The sequence below is a fragment of the Thunnus maccoyii genome, chromosome 7 (genome assembly GCF_910596095.1).
Source record: "Thunnus maccoyii chromosome 7, fThuMac1.1, whole genome shotgun sequence".
In the NCBI taxonomy this organism is placed as follows: domain Eukaryota; kingdom Metazoa; phylum Chordata; class Actinopteri; order Scombriformes; family Scombridae; genus Thunnus; species Thunnus maccoyii.
In genome coordinates, this window is record NC_056539.1 from 16,523,932 (window position 1) to 16,537,171 (window position 13,240).

Sequence of the window (13,240 nt, forward strand, 5' to 3'; positions counted from 1 at the left end):
CCCCTTCCGCTGGGACACCATAGGACCTTATACCTATCGGAAAAATGGTGAGAAACAAATAATTTTTTGATCCCGTTTGAATTGTGCCATGAATTACACATAGGATGTTTCTCAATTTAAAAGATAATTTTGCAAGTCAAGAAAGTCACAGTTTGTCATAAAACTGTTGAAGTATAAGATTGTGAAAATATGTAATTAGAAAGACTACAGACCCAAAAGTCATGCAAGTGACGTCATAAGCAGTCATGAGCCGCTGAAGCGAACGTTAATGCAATGCTTGTGTGTTTCATACCAGGATATAGTCACACGAGTAACGAGTCTTGCTCATTTTCACCTCTTTCTATACTTTTTCCCTCATTCTGGAAGAACGATGTGAAATGTGTCAAGGTGACGGCCATGTTGGTGTTGGTGTATATTGTACGAGACAAGAGATGTAGTTCGCTGAGCGGTTTCACACAAAACTAAATGGTAAATTTACTATTTTTATGCTCAATGTATTAAAACAGGGGACTTTTTGTGGTGATATAAATTGACAAAATTCATATGTGTAATTCATGGCACAATTCAAATGGGATCAAAAAATTATTTGTCTCTCGCCGTTGACTACCGTACATATTCCCATGGGGGACAGCGGAAGGGGAGGGACTTTGCCTCTCTATAAAACCAAGGGTGATAATTTCCTTTAAATTCATCACTATGAGTGATGCCTCTGACAGTACACGTAGTCATTTCATACGTTGTTATTATAAAAAATATTGATTATAGTGGCTTTAAAATAAGTTTCTATAAAACTAGAATTAGGACTGAGGTAAGAGGTAGCAGGTGGCTTGGATGCAGTGCTTGTTTTTCTCCTTGGGCTTGCAGCTCAGACAGGGAGGAGGCCTTGAGGGTGAAAACTGTCAAGGACATAAAGGTGCTATATGTAGCATGAAGCAGGAGCAGGGCCCAGTGGTTTAGGGCTGGAGCCAAGACTGGGATGTGTCCTGGGAGGTGAAGGGTGGGGGTGGGTGGGAGTACATCTCAGGAATAATGTGCTGTTTAACAAAAACTGATATGTTGGAACCAGGCACACCTCTCCTGGGCCCCCTCAACGCTCTCCCCCAGGAGGCCCCAAGCCACCATAGCAGGTGCAGGACCCCCCCCCCCCCCCCGCATCAAGGGAGGCTCCTTTGGGTAGCAGATTAGGAGTGTGTATGCATGTGTGTGTTAGAGATGTGTGTGTGTATGTGTGTGTGATATCTTTCTGTTTTCTTGTTTTCAGCTACCAGATTCTGTCTGTAGTTTCCAACTCTGCTTGAACTTTCAAAACATGATCTTTTTAAAAATGCAAATTAAAAAAACACTGAAACTGCTGAAAAATTTAGGGAAAACAAGTGAAACTGCTTTTGAGTTTGAAAATAGTCAAAAAAAAATCCTCATTGTGTGTGTGAGTAAAGTGCTGTGTTGATAAAAATGACTGAATCCTTGGCTGAGCTGTTATTTGTGAGGATGTCTGAGACCAAGGTTTCTTTCAAGGGTAGCTTCAACGTCATTCATCAGATGTTTTGTCCGCTGAGTTGGTATGTCAAGGCCAACCAGATGGTCGAAGATTAATTACAAATACAGAAGTGCTACATTTTGGAAAAATTCCTCTCCAAGGTTTTCAGCAAAATGCTACTTTCTCAGTGCAGCCTCTTGAGAAAATTCAGCCCAAACAGTGAATGTTTCCGTAATACATTCTTCTAGTCTCAAAATGCTTAGGACTATATTTTGTGAATTGTGGGTTGCTCAGTGTTATATTTTCTGTGGCCATATTCTTTTTTTGTGTGCACTAATCATGCCTATACACAGGGGACAGTGGAGTAGACAGTGCTCTCCTCTCCAATCCATCATATTCCAACCAATCCAGATCAATACTCATGCTGCTTTAGTTTGGTTGTCAGACCTACAGTACGCCGGCTCTTTGTACTTGACTATTGATTCTTTTCTTTCTCCGTTTCCTCTGCCTTGTTAAATGACTGGATGATGCTTAAAATTGTGAGCATCCTCGCTGATATAAAGGTCTTCTCCTGCTTGTGAAGGAGGTGTACGCTTGTGAACTACTGGGAACCAGCAAGAAAAAAGTCGATGAGGAGAATATGAAGTGAGTGTTTCTGTGTAACAAGCTCAATCCTGTGCTTGCAGCACTTTGTTTTAGACCCATACAAAAAATGTCATACATGAATGAATGGCCTTACTCTGCCTGCAGGGTGAGGATGTTTGACTCACAGGATGCTCTGCAGTTTTTAAAGGGGACATATCATGTACATTTCCAGGTCTATATTTTTATTCTGGGGGTCCTCTGGAAAATCTTTGTATTTACAGTTTTAAAAAAACTCCTTATTTATCTTATACTGGCTCTTTATGCAGCCCCTCAGTTCAGCCTCTCTTTGAAACAGGCCGTTTTTGCTACTGTCTCTTAAAGGCCCCCCTTCCTGATGAGCATACTCTGTTCTGATTGGCTAGCTTCCAGAAGCAAACACTAGTGGTGGAATTTCACTTCTTTTTCTCATTTCCTTACTCAAAAATGTCAACTTTTCAAATAAATCTGTACATGTTCGAGCCGAAATCCTATCTGAAATATGTGAGTGGACAACACGAAAAACCTGTGGTACAACCCTAGTGTTGCCCTTTGTGGTCAATTTGATGTCATCATGAGGAGGAAGTAGAGGTAACATTGCAAACAAAGCGTTCAGAACAGGCTGAAGCTTAGGCTTTTGATTTGCAGGGAGCATTTTTACATACGTTCACCTCAAGATTTGGAACTTTGATTGCATTTAACATCGAGATCTGACATCTTAACAGTATGCAAATAATAGAAAATCACAAAAAGCATCTGTATGGTTTTGAATCTGTTGCACAATGAACTTTTAGCATCTTTTGCCCCAAAATCTGTTGTGTCTTTGAAAAGCAGAAGTAGATAAAGTGACACATAGCAAATGAATAAATAACATACATACAAGGAGTGAACAATCAATTGTATGAAATACATTAAGCCACCATGAGAATCGTCTGCTAGAGGTTTAAGATGCTGACAATGTAAATCACAATGTCTGTGGTTTGAATCTTGTTCCTCTTTCTCCTCTCATTTTCTGTCATCACTCTCTAGTCCGGTCAGTCTGATGGTAAACAGTGCCTTTTTGGGTTTCCAACACTTCCTGGTGTGAAAACCTCCATCGCTCTGTAAAAATGGCACTTCTCAATAAATGTCACGCTGACCTCGACCACCGCTGCTGCATCTGTTACTGATATTGCTTTCGCTCTCATCTCTCCAATCATGTCTTCTCAACCTGTCTGTTATTTACATATATCAAACTCGTGCCTACAATTTTACCTGTTCACCTCTCCCAACCCTCCCTCTCTCTCGTCTCCCCTTTCTCACCCTCTCTGTCTGCATCACTCTCACTCTAGAGCACAACAACCGCTCACAGAGGAGAAATGTTACAGCTGAATAAAACATCATAGAACCAGGGAGAAGGCTGTGAGAGGCCTTGACCTGCCGTGGTAATACTTAAGCTCAACGTTGGAGATTTTGTAGCTCTTCTGTTGGGTATTGCAAGTCAGTGGGATGTAGGATAATTTAGGCAATAATAAATAGCTGTGCTGTTGCTAAAGGAACTGGAAATTAGTTTTTTGTATTGAGAGATATTTCGGGATCCTCCAGATTTTCCGTTGCAAATAACTCTCAAAGCTTTCTTTTTTGTGTCCTGTCATGTTCAACAATGGTTCAACGCTTGTCTGTGATCGACGCTGTCGAGTTAAAACTCCCAATCTTCCTGTTGTCCAGGTGCCAGGCAGGTTATAGGGCATGGAAGAACACCAGCTGAGCTATTGATCACAATCCAGGGATGCTCAAATACTCAAGTAATCATTATCAACTTGAACAAGTCCAAACACAGGAAATCCACATGGCTGAACATGAAAGAACTGAAGAATATCCGACCACCAATCGAAAATGAAAGGACAGACGTCAACATTAAGCGAGTGCATGTTCCACTGATATTGTCACCACATGTTCCGAATGGTCACCTGTCTAATCTTAGCCTGCATGCTTGATGGGACTGGTTATTTTTGCGCACAGTCTGCATATTTATGTCCTAATTTGGGCTATTTTTTTGTCATGTTTTCAAACAGGGCTTATTTATAGTGTCTAGACACACTGTACCCTCACACAGCTGGCGTCTTTTAGGCATGCAACCATCACACACACACACACACACACACACACACACACACACACACACACACACACACACACACACACACATTTGCACTATGTCAAGTAAATTACATTACAATAATTCCAGCTTGCGTAAGTCTAAGCCACAGCTTGTTTGTTGACTCCCAGACCCCTTGTTGAACTTTTACACTCATCCCATTTCCTCAATCCCCCACTTCCCCGTCCCTCTCCTTGTGAGAACATAAACAAACACTGTTTTTATTATTATCATTCTGGGAAGTTTCAAGACACAATATGTCCCCCCCTGCCCCACCCCTTCCACACTCCCCCGCCCCGGTTCCTCACATTCTCAGCGTGCAGAGCCCGGGCCCCCAGGAGTCACAGAGCAGCGCTGTGGTCGGTCAGGCCTGAGTCGCAGGATGTTGAAGTAGCGTGCCCTAAGGCTGTGGCTGGAAATAGGACTTGGGAAGAGCGAATAGTTAAGAGCTTGATGCATGGCTTCCCCACTTCTGCTCCTCCGGGAGGGAAAAGAACAGCCCACACACACATATACACAAACATACACTCAAAGCTCTCTGTCAAACAACTGACAAGGGCTCGGGGCCAGAACTTAGGCTTCATTCCACTGGGCCAATAACAATGTAAAAGGCAGACGGAAGAGGAAACTAATCAAGGATTTTGGCAGTTTGTTTGGCAACCATGTTGCTGCTAATTTTGTTTGAGGAAGAGACAGTTCACAAGGGGGAAGCAGCTTTGCAGACGTTGGGCCAGGTTACCATCAAGAGTAGCAGTTAGTCTTTTGCTCCCCTGTAATTGATGGTGTCATGAACGGCACAATCTTGTCTTTGATCCTCTCAGAAGAAGTAGTTCTCACCTTGGATGTGGTGTTTGCAGCGTCCAGGATGGGTGGTGTGTGGCTGGGTCTGTTTCCTCTGTAAACATTAATACAATGCTATCCCACAACCATGCCTCGCTCTCAGGAAGTAATTAAGTGTTTCCCCTTTCTCTTGTTTGGTCTCAGTCGACCCGTGCGCTCGAGAGAAAATACGTTTTGAACTCTGACCTGCATCAGCCTCTCAGGTTTATTTTTGTCAATCCATTTTCAAGGAAAACATCTTTGTTATTTACTTTTTTTTTGCCCTTTACAACACACATCTGCTATATTTGTAGGTGGTTGTTAAGAGCAAATACAATCCCTTTGCGTCTGTAATTTTATAAGAGAAAAGGTTCAATCCTCCTATTTTTAAACAATTTCTTGCTTAGGTCAGAAAAACACTTGTAACTGTTAAACTGCTGGTGCATGGTTAACGCACAATATGTGTCCAATAAATGTTTACAGCTGTGTCAGTGTGGTCGGTGTTATTGATGCTGCACACTTTGATTCAAACGTTTGCACCAGGAGACGCCTTCACTGAACAGACAAGTTATAGCAATTGAATCTGAAATGGTGGATTAACTGTAAAAAAAAACATACAATGTGCCCTCAGCAACAACCTACGTCAGTTCACTGTCAGCTCTGTCATGAGAAGTTTGCCTTCCTTGAAAAGTTTCTGCAAACAGAAGCCAGTTTCTCAGAAAATTTTGACAAGATGAGGTTCACGGCAAATAAAACGTTACTTTGTAAAGAACAGATACTCCTTTCTCGTCACTCATTAAATCATTTGGATATGGTGCGCTTTGGTGGATATTTAAATCCTCGGAGCACATATCCATTCAGGGGAGGACACAGAGGGTCATTGTCAGGTCCCTGTGTCACTGGAATCCTGGGAATTTTTATCCCCGCTCTGATCTGCACTCACAAGTCGCCCTGTTGCTGATTTCACATGCAGTTAAGAAAAGAGGCAAACAGTCTGAAACCATGAATGACACATTTTACTGAATCACACAACTGCATCAACTGCGAGTGACATCAATCCAACAAATCATTAACCTACTTCTTAAAACAAGATCATATGCACAGATGGATGAATTTACCAGTATGTGGGAAAGTATAGTGGCAAAAAATGAATAATTTGAGTCCTAAAATTATTTATATTAAAACTAGCGACAAAATATAACAATGTATAATCCTTTTAAAAATATTTTTGGGCATTTTTTCCCGTATTAGACAGCAACAGCAGAGCACTTAACAGGAAATGACAGGAGAGAGTTTGGTTGATGACATACAACAAAAATCCCTCACCAGACTGATCTGCTGGATTCTGTCTTCATTCAACATATTGATGCCCATGTCTAGAAAACTAAAACAAGGGAAGATGAATGATTCCTAAAAGCTGAATGTGAACCTTAGTAAATTTAAGATGAACTTTTTTTTTTGCAGTACACTGAAAATTACCTACAGTACCTATTTTCAACGATCCCATCATCCCAGTCCTCCTAGTTTGACTCTAGACTCCATAATAACACAATTCTACTGGAAGAATTTTACAGTTTTTAAAAAATATAAAGTTATTTCTGACCATAATTGAATGTCAGCAATTCAAAATCTTTTCAGCACAGTCATTCTTTGGCTATGTGATAGGGCAAGTGGGTTTTTTTTTTTTTAATTTCTGTATGTTTAATGTACGTTGGGTGTATGCTTCATTCTTATATTTATATTACTTATGTTACCTTGTAACCTCTCTTGTTTAAGCCTATATTTTTATATTTGTTTTACAATGTAAAGCCCACTGAGCTTACTTGTAATGAAATGTGCTACATAAATAAAAATGCCAGTCATCAACACTTGCATGACATTTTGGATAGAATTGAATTCTAACCATCCCGCTGCAGACTCTGGGATCACATGTCCAACCTCCTCCGTCTCATTCTCTGCTTTAACTACAGTCAAGAAGAGCATCTAACCCACTCACAGTTTTTTTTTTCCTTCCAGTGGACGACGGATCAGTCTCACCATGGCTTTTCTCTTCTGCCTGTTGCTTGTCACTTTTCTTTTGTCAAGTAGTCTATCATTTGTTTTGTTTTTTCGTTGTTGTTTGAGAGTACGACACAAATCTTTGCTCCTGTGTGCACTAATAAAAAGAAATGTGGAGTGAATTTTCTTTCAATTGTCGTACACAGGTGAGAACAAGAGTCTGAAGTCATGCAAGCAGCCCTGTGAGGCTGTAGGCACAGTGGTGCTTTGAGCTAAATAAACATCAACATGCTATACAGCCGAAGCTGATGGGAATATCATTAGTTTTTCAGGTATAAACCAAAGTACCAAAGTGAAAGGTATCAACAAAGTTGTTACCATTCATCCAGTAATATTGGTACCAAATTTCATGGCAATCCAATCTCAATACAATGACTGACAGACTGACCAATTGACAAACCGACATTACCATCTCTAGAGCGTGCTGCTAGCATAACTGTGTCCCATCTGAGTTCAGCCGCGTCTCTCTCAACTCTCTCTAACGGAAGTGTTTCTAAGAACTGAGCTGTTTGCATCCTCGCTGTCCTGCTCGTGTGCATGCACGTGTATGCATTTACGTGCGAAAGGAGGCAACAAAACAGGAGTGTCCTCGTATTCCCAGTGTGAGGGGAAGTGTGAGAGCCATACTTTGATGTTGTGCAGCACACTCTGTCCTCCTGAAGCAAACACACCTTTCCCCCTGAGACTGCATTGCTCGGGGACCTGTGACATTGACCTGACCTTGACTGTCCTATGTATTTACTGTGCCTCCCTCTCTAGATGTGTTGCTCTTGCTGCCACTCTGACAATATGTGGATAAAGCTGTCACTGACACATCCTCTCAGGAAGGGTATTCAGGTTCATGTTCGCCATGCACTGCTCCTCCCCAGTTCCTTATCAATGATAAAACTAATCCTTTAGCCCTGCACATGGCCTCATGGTCCTCTGAGCCATCCATCAGTGTGAGAAAAAGAACATACAGGCAAGAGGGCGGGAGCAAAGGAAGACAAAAAACAGAAAATATTGGAGCATAAATGGGGAGAAGACTCAGAGAAAGACAGGAGGAAAAACAGGGTGAAAAGAAAAAAAGATGAAATAGCAAAGATGGATTCAGTCTTCAGAGTGTGAAGGAAAAGAGCAGGTGATGAGAGTTTGAACATGGAAAGAGAGGAGTGGGCAACAGAGGTGACCTTGACAGTCTAATCTGTTCATAGATAAGTGTGTTGTGGTCCATGTGTGGGAAAACAAGGCTCTCAGGGATGGGTGTGTGACCCACGGTTCAAAGTGTCTTACACACAGACCAAGGGTGAACGCACAGGGACAGAGAACACGCGTGATGGAGCAGAGTGTAACGGGGGTGGAGGCTGGGTTTACTGAGGGGTCCTATAGTTCAGGACATTGTGACAGAGATAGAGCTGTCTCGAACAGGAAGTCAAACCTTTCCTTTAGAAAATAAACTGCCATATGTCTTGCTTTATCTTCAGAGCGGCTGGAGAATGTGACATATAGAACAAAAGGAAGTTAGAAGTCATAAACAAGGTTATGTATTCAAACGGTGACTTTTGACACATTTGCTGAAACTACTTCACTTTAAAACATAGAAAATGATGTCTAACAGCCTTTTAGCAGCCAGTGCATTTCAGTCTGATTATATTATCTTCTTTTTCAAGATAACCATTATTGTTATTTGAAAATAAAGACATATTTGATGTAAATAGTTGCCTTTTATCTTTATGGCTTAAACACATAAATATAGACTTGAGGTTCTGGGAGATTTCTGTTACAAAATGCATTTTATTAGAATTTTAAAGGTGTCAGATATGATTGCTCATAACAGAACAGTAATCCGACTAACCAGTGAAGCCTCTTTGGTGTAACTGGCAGCAACTATGAGCTTACAGAGTCAACAGAGTCATAACCAATAAATAAAACAGGAGACGTTTGTTCAAAGTAACTTAAGCTAATATTTATGACTTCATATGCGTCAAGGGTCAAAACATAGAATGTGAAAGTGTCATAACCAATAAATAAAACAAGCAACTACTCTGTGAACTCTTTATAGCCTTTACAGCCAAGATAACAACCAAAAAGGACACATGCATGTTGATTGGGCTGTCAAAACAACATGTAAGAACGGGTTACAACCAAGCACAAAATATCAGTTTACATGTAAGGACCAGAGCTATTGATGTGTCAACTCTGAGCTTCACTTCAGTAATCAACTGTTTCTTTCCATAAGTTGTCTAAATAAAATACAAATGAGTGAATTCCTTACGCTTGTCAAACACGCAGTGTTAAAGAAGTTTTTTTTCCTTAAGCATAACATAACTACGGAATTACACGCATCTGGGTGCTTAATATTTTTGCCGTGCTTTTGCTGAGTTTTTATCAGCTGGTCTTGATGTGGCGATAAATCACTGAATCTTAAGCCTCCAGGAGAATGAACATGGAAGGATACTGAGAAAAGCAGATACAGTGAGCTTTAAATATCTTCAAACATGTGCTTGCATGACTGGTGTCTGACTCAGGGAGCAGTGAGCTGTGTACAGTCAGAGACTCGTTGTCTGGGAGGCTGATTGACATACAGTATGCATGTATGTGATTCATTAATCCTCAGTAATGCATATCAAGCTGCTTCATGGATAGTATACCCTTGGTAACCATTACAGTACAACAGAGACAGAAAGATACAGAGACTGCAGATAAACTGATGCTCTGTGGATCAATCCCACGACCTGAGAGACTGCTGTTATCAACGTGGGTTGTGTGAGATTTATTGGATCACGGTACGCATCATAGGGCACATAATCAAAATGTTGAGCCAGGCCCGGTGTTCCTTCCTCAGTCTTCCTCATCAGTGGCTCAGTCTTACATCTACTGTCTTACCATCATCTTCCTCTCTGCTCCTCTTTCAGATCAACTGTTTCACTCACGGACAGGTGAGCTGTCCCTCCACCTCACCTGGATCATCAGGGACCAATTCAGTCTATTCAACTTCACTCCATTCACAAATTGATAAAGATGAGATGGGACCTTACTTCATCCCCAAAGAAGTAATAGTAGATACATATAATAGTTATATATAGTATAAATATACTATATACATATATACAGAAGTACAAGAACAGATACAGAGTATAGAGGAGTGACCAGAATACCATATAATAATAATAATACATTTTCTTTATACAACACTTTTAAAGGCACTCAAAGATACTTAAATACCTACACGTTAAGAACTTCTATATACAGAATAAAGCATGAAAAAACAAAAATAGAAGGTAGTATATACTATACACCAACATGAATATAACTATAATCTGCAGTAAAATAGTCACAAATAAAGTGAGAAGGCAAGAAAATTGTGATAACAAAATTCTATACAAAATTGCACTTGAGGGAAAGAAAGTTTTTTGGGCGGTGTGTGGATAGATTGTTGTGTCTGCAGATAGCAGTGTTTGCAAAAAAGATACAGTTATCGCACAGAAGCAAAAACAAAGTGTGTAAAATGTGTGTCTTAAAATGCAAGGACAGCAGCAGTTCAGAAGGTGACATACAGTTCATAGTCAAATAAAATATACATGCAAAATAGAAGGAAATAGAATAAAATGGAATAAAACGGAATAAGATAAAAATGACAGTAGAGAGATTTTAAAAAGTTGAGGTATGATAATTAAGTATGAAAGTGTAGTGCACCAATGGAAATGTAAAAAAATGGCTATTTATTCAAGCATGATGATGAAGTCTTATTCAAAATTTATAATAAGAGCCACGAAATGGCAATGTCTTCCAGTGATACCTACCCCCCCCCCCCCCCCCCCCCCCCCCCCCCCCCCCCCCCCCTACACACACACACACCACACACACTGCACCTGTACAGGAAGAGGAGCTGATCATGTTCCACATCACAGACCTGCTACAGCAAGAGTGCAATAACACATTACAGCGTTTTGCATGAAGGATATGTCTGAACCTCATTTGCTTAGAAGAGATACAGAGGAAAATCATTAATTTCATGCAGATATTTTCTGCAGAGGTACCAAAATACAGAACTTTCTTTTGTCACAGACAGTATGTACTGTATGTAGTTTAGCCGTGTATCCTTTTGCGCATATCATTTTGTACACTCCTTTTTCTGTGTCACATGTGTATGCAGAAGCTTTGTCATCGAAGACAAATGAGAGGAATGTGGTGTGATCTCTTGCTTACATTATGATACAGTGTATGTTACTGCATTGTGTAATTGAGAGACAACCAAGGAATCAGACTGAGAGGGAAAACCTGTTGTTTGTCTGTTTGTCTCAGCTGCAGGTTGCAGGGCCTGAAGTGCAGGAACAGCAAGTGCTAAAAGTATAAATCACTAACACAGGGAGCCGTTTGAAGAGGATAATCCAGGAACGCTTTGTCTGTTTAAGCTCATGACCCTCTCCTAGGTGGACAGTCTATATCACACACACACACACACACACACACACACACACACACAGATACTCTCATGCATACACAGACACACGGAGGCTGAACGAAGGCTCCTGCTTCCTGGCTCCCCAGGCAGCTAATTACTGAGCCTTCTACACCAACAAAGGAAAGAGACTCTCTCCGTTCAAACATATTAATCCCTCCATTTAGAAGCTGCAGCAGAGACGACTGCGGAGAGAATGAGCGGGAGTTTGTTTAGCCTTCTACATACGTATGTGAGTGTGTGTGTGAGAGAGAGAATCAGACAATCAGTATGCAGCAAGAGTTAATGTTACAGAAGTTTACGTTGTGACGCAAGAGGAGGAAATGCAAATATATGGGTTTGTAATTCATTTACTTGTATGTGTGTGTGCTGAATGATAACTGTAATCATGAATGCTGCTGCTCTCTAAGGAGCTGTTATGTGTCACCTGACTGGTCCTTGATGAGGCTGATGCCTAATAGATATATTATTTGGACCTGAACTCTAAATGAGCCTTCAGCTTTAGTGCTACATAGATTCTCCAAGTCTCTAAACTCTTCTGGTGGACTGAACATCATTTTTCCTAAAGATATTCCCTCACTTTGTGTTTTTGCACTCTAAAATCTCCAACAGGAGTTCAGTTGGATTGATATCTGGTGACCTGGGGGATCTATGAATGCCAAAACATTTGATTCACATAATTTCCATTCTCAGCAAATCATTCAGTGACCCCTCCAGCCCTGCATGGAAGCATCTGTGTTGTTGAATAAAGTGAACAGCACAGTGTCAAAGTCAAAGGAATAATACATTTTAGGAAACTCGCTTATTCTCTTTCTTGCCGAGAGTTAGATGAGAAGATCAATACCACTCTCATGTTTGTGCGGTAAATAGCCAACAGTCAGCAGCTTGTCAGCTTAGTTTAGCATAAAAACTGGAAACAGGGGTAAGTGTTAGCCTGGCTCTGTCTAAAGGTTAAAAAAATCTACTTACTGGCACCTTTAAAGCTCACTAATTAACACATTATATCTCATTTGTTTAATTCTTAGTGTAAATATAAAAATTTGTAGTTTAATGGGGCGGTTATGGAAGTAGTTTCATATTTACCACATCTAACTCTCTGAAAAAGTTGAATAAGTGTATTTCCCAAAATGTTGAACTATTCCTTTAATGTTTAGTGTTGACAGAGACACCTGCATCCTGTTTTAGGGATTTTCTATTAATGGCTTTATAAAGAATATTCTGTTTGACTCAAAACAACAATTTGACTTGTAAGCTATCCTAAACTTGATCCTTGTTTATACTGTTGATACCTTGCTGGACCTGAAGGAACAAACCAGACTGTGGTGGAAGAAAATGTGTCTTTTAATGCGCTATTGTTGGGGAAATGATTTTCACATGGACGCTGTATATACCGTTGTGTTTTGCCAGAAAATGAAAAAAGAATAAAAGCAATATACGCCTGATTTAGCCTGCATAAGCAGACATTTGGAGACTTGAGGAATAGCTTTTCCTCGTGAGAAACAGTCAAACTACAACCAGCTCTGTGTCATTCACGTATCTGCACATCCTCAAGTAAGAATAAACTATTTGCCAGGTGGAAACATCCCAATTCTGCCTCAGAGCTCATGACAGAAGGCATTCAAGACATTCATGATTTACTATATCCATGTTCTCAGCGAAGGACAACACCTGTGTATGTCAGAAGTGA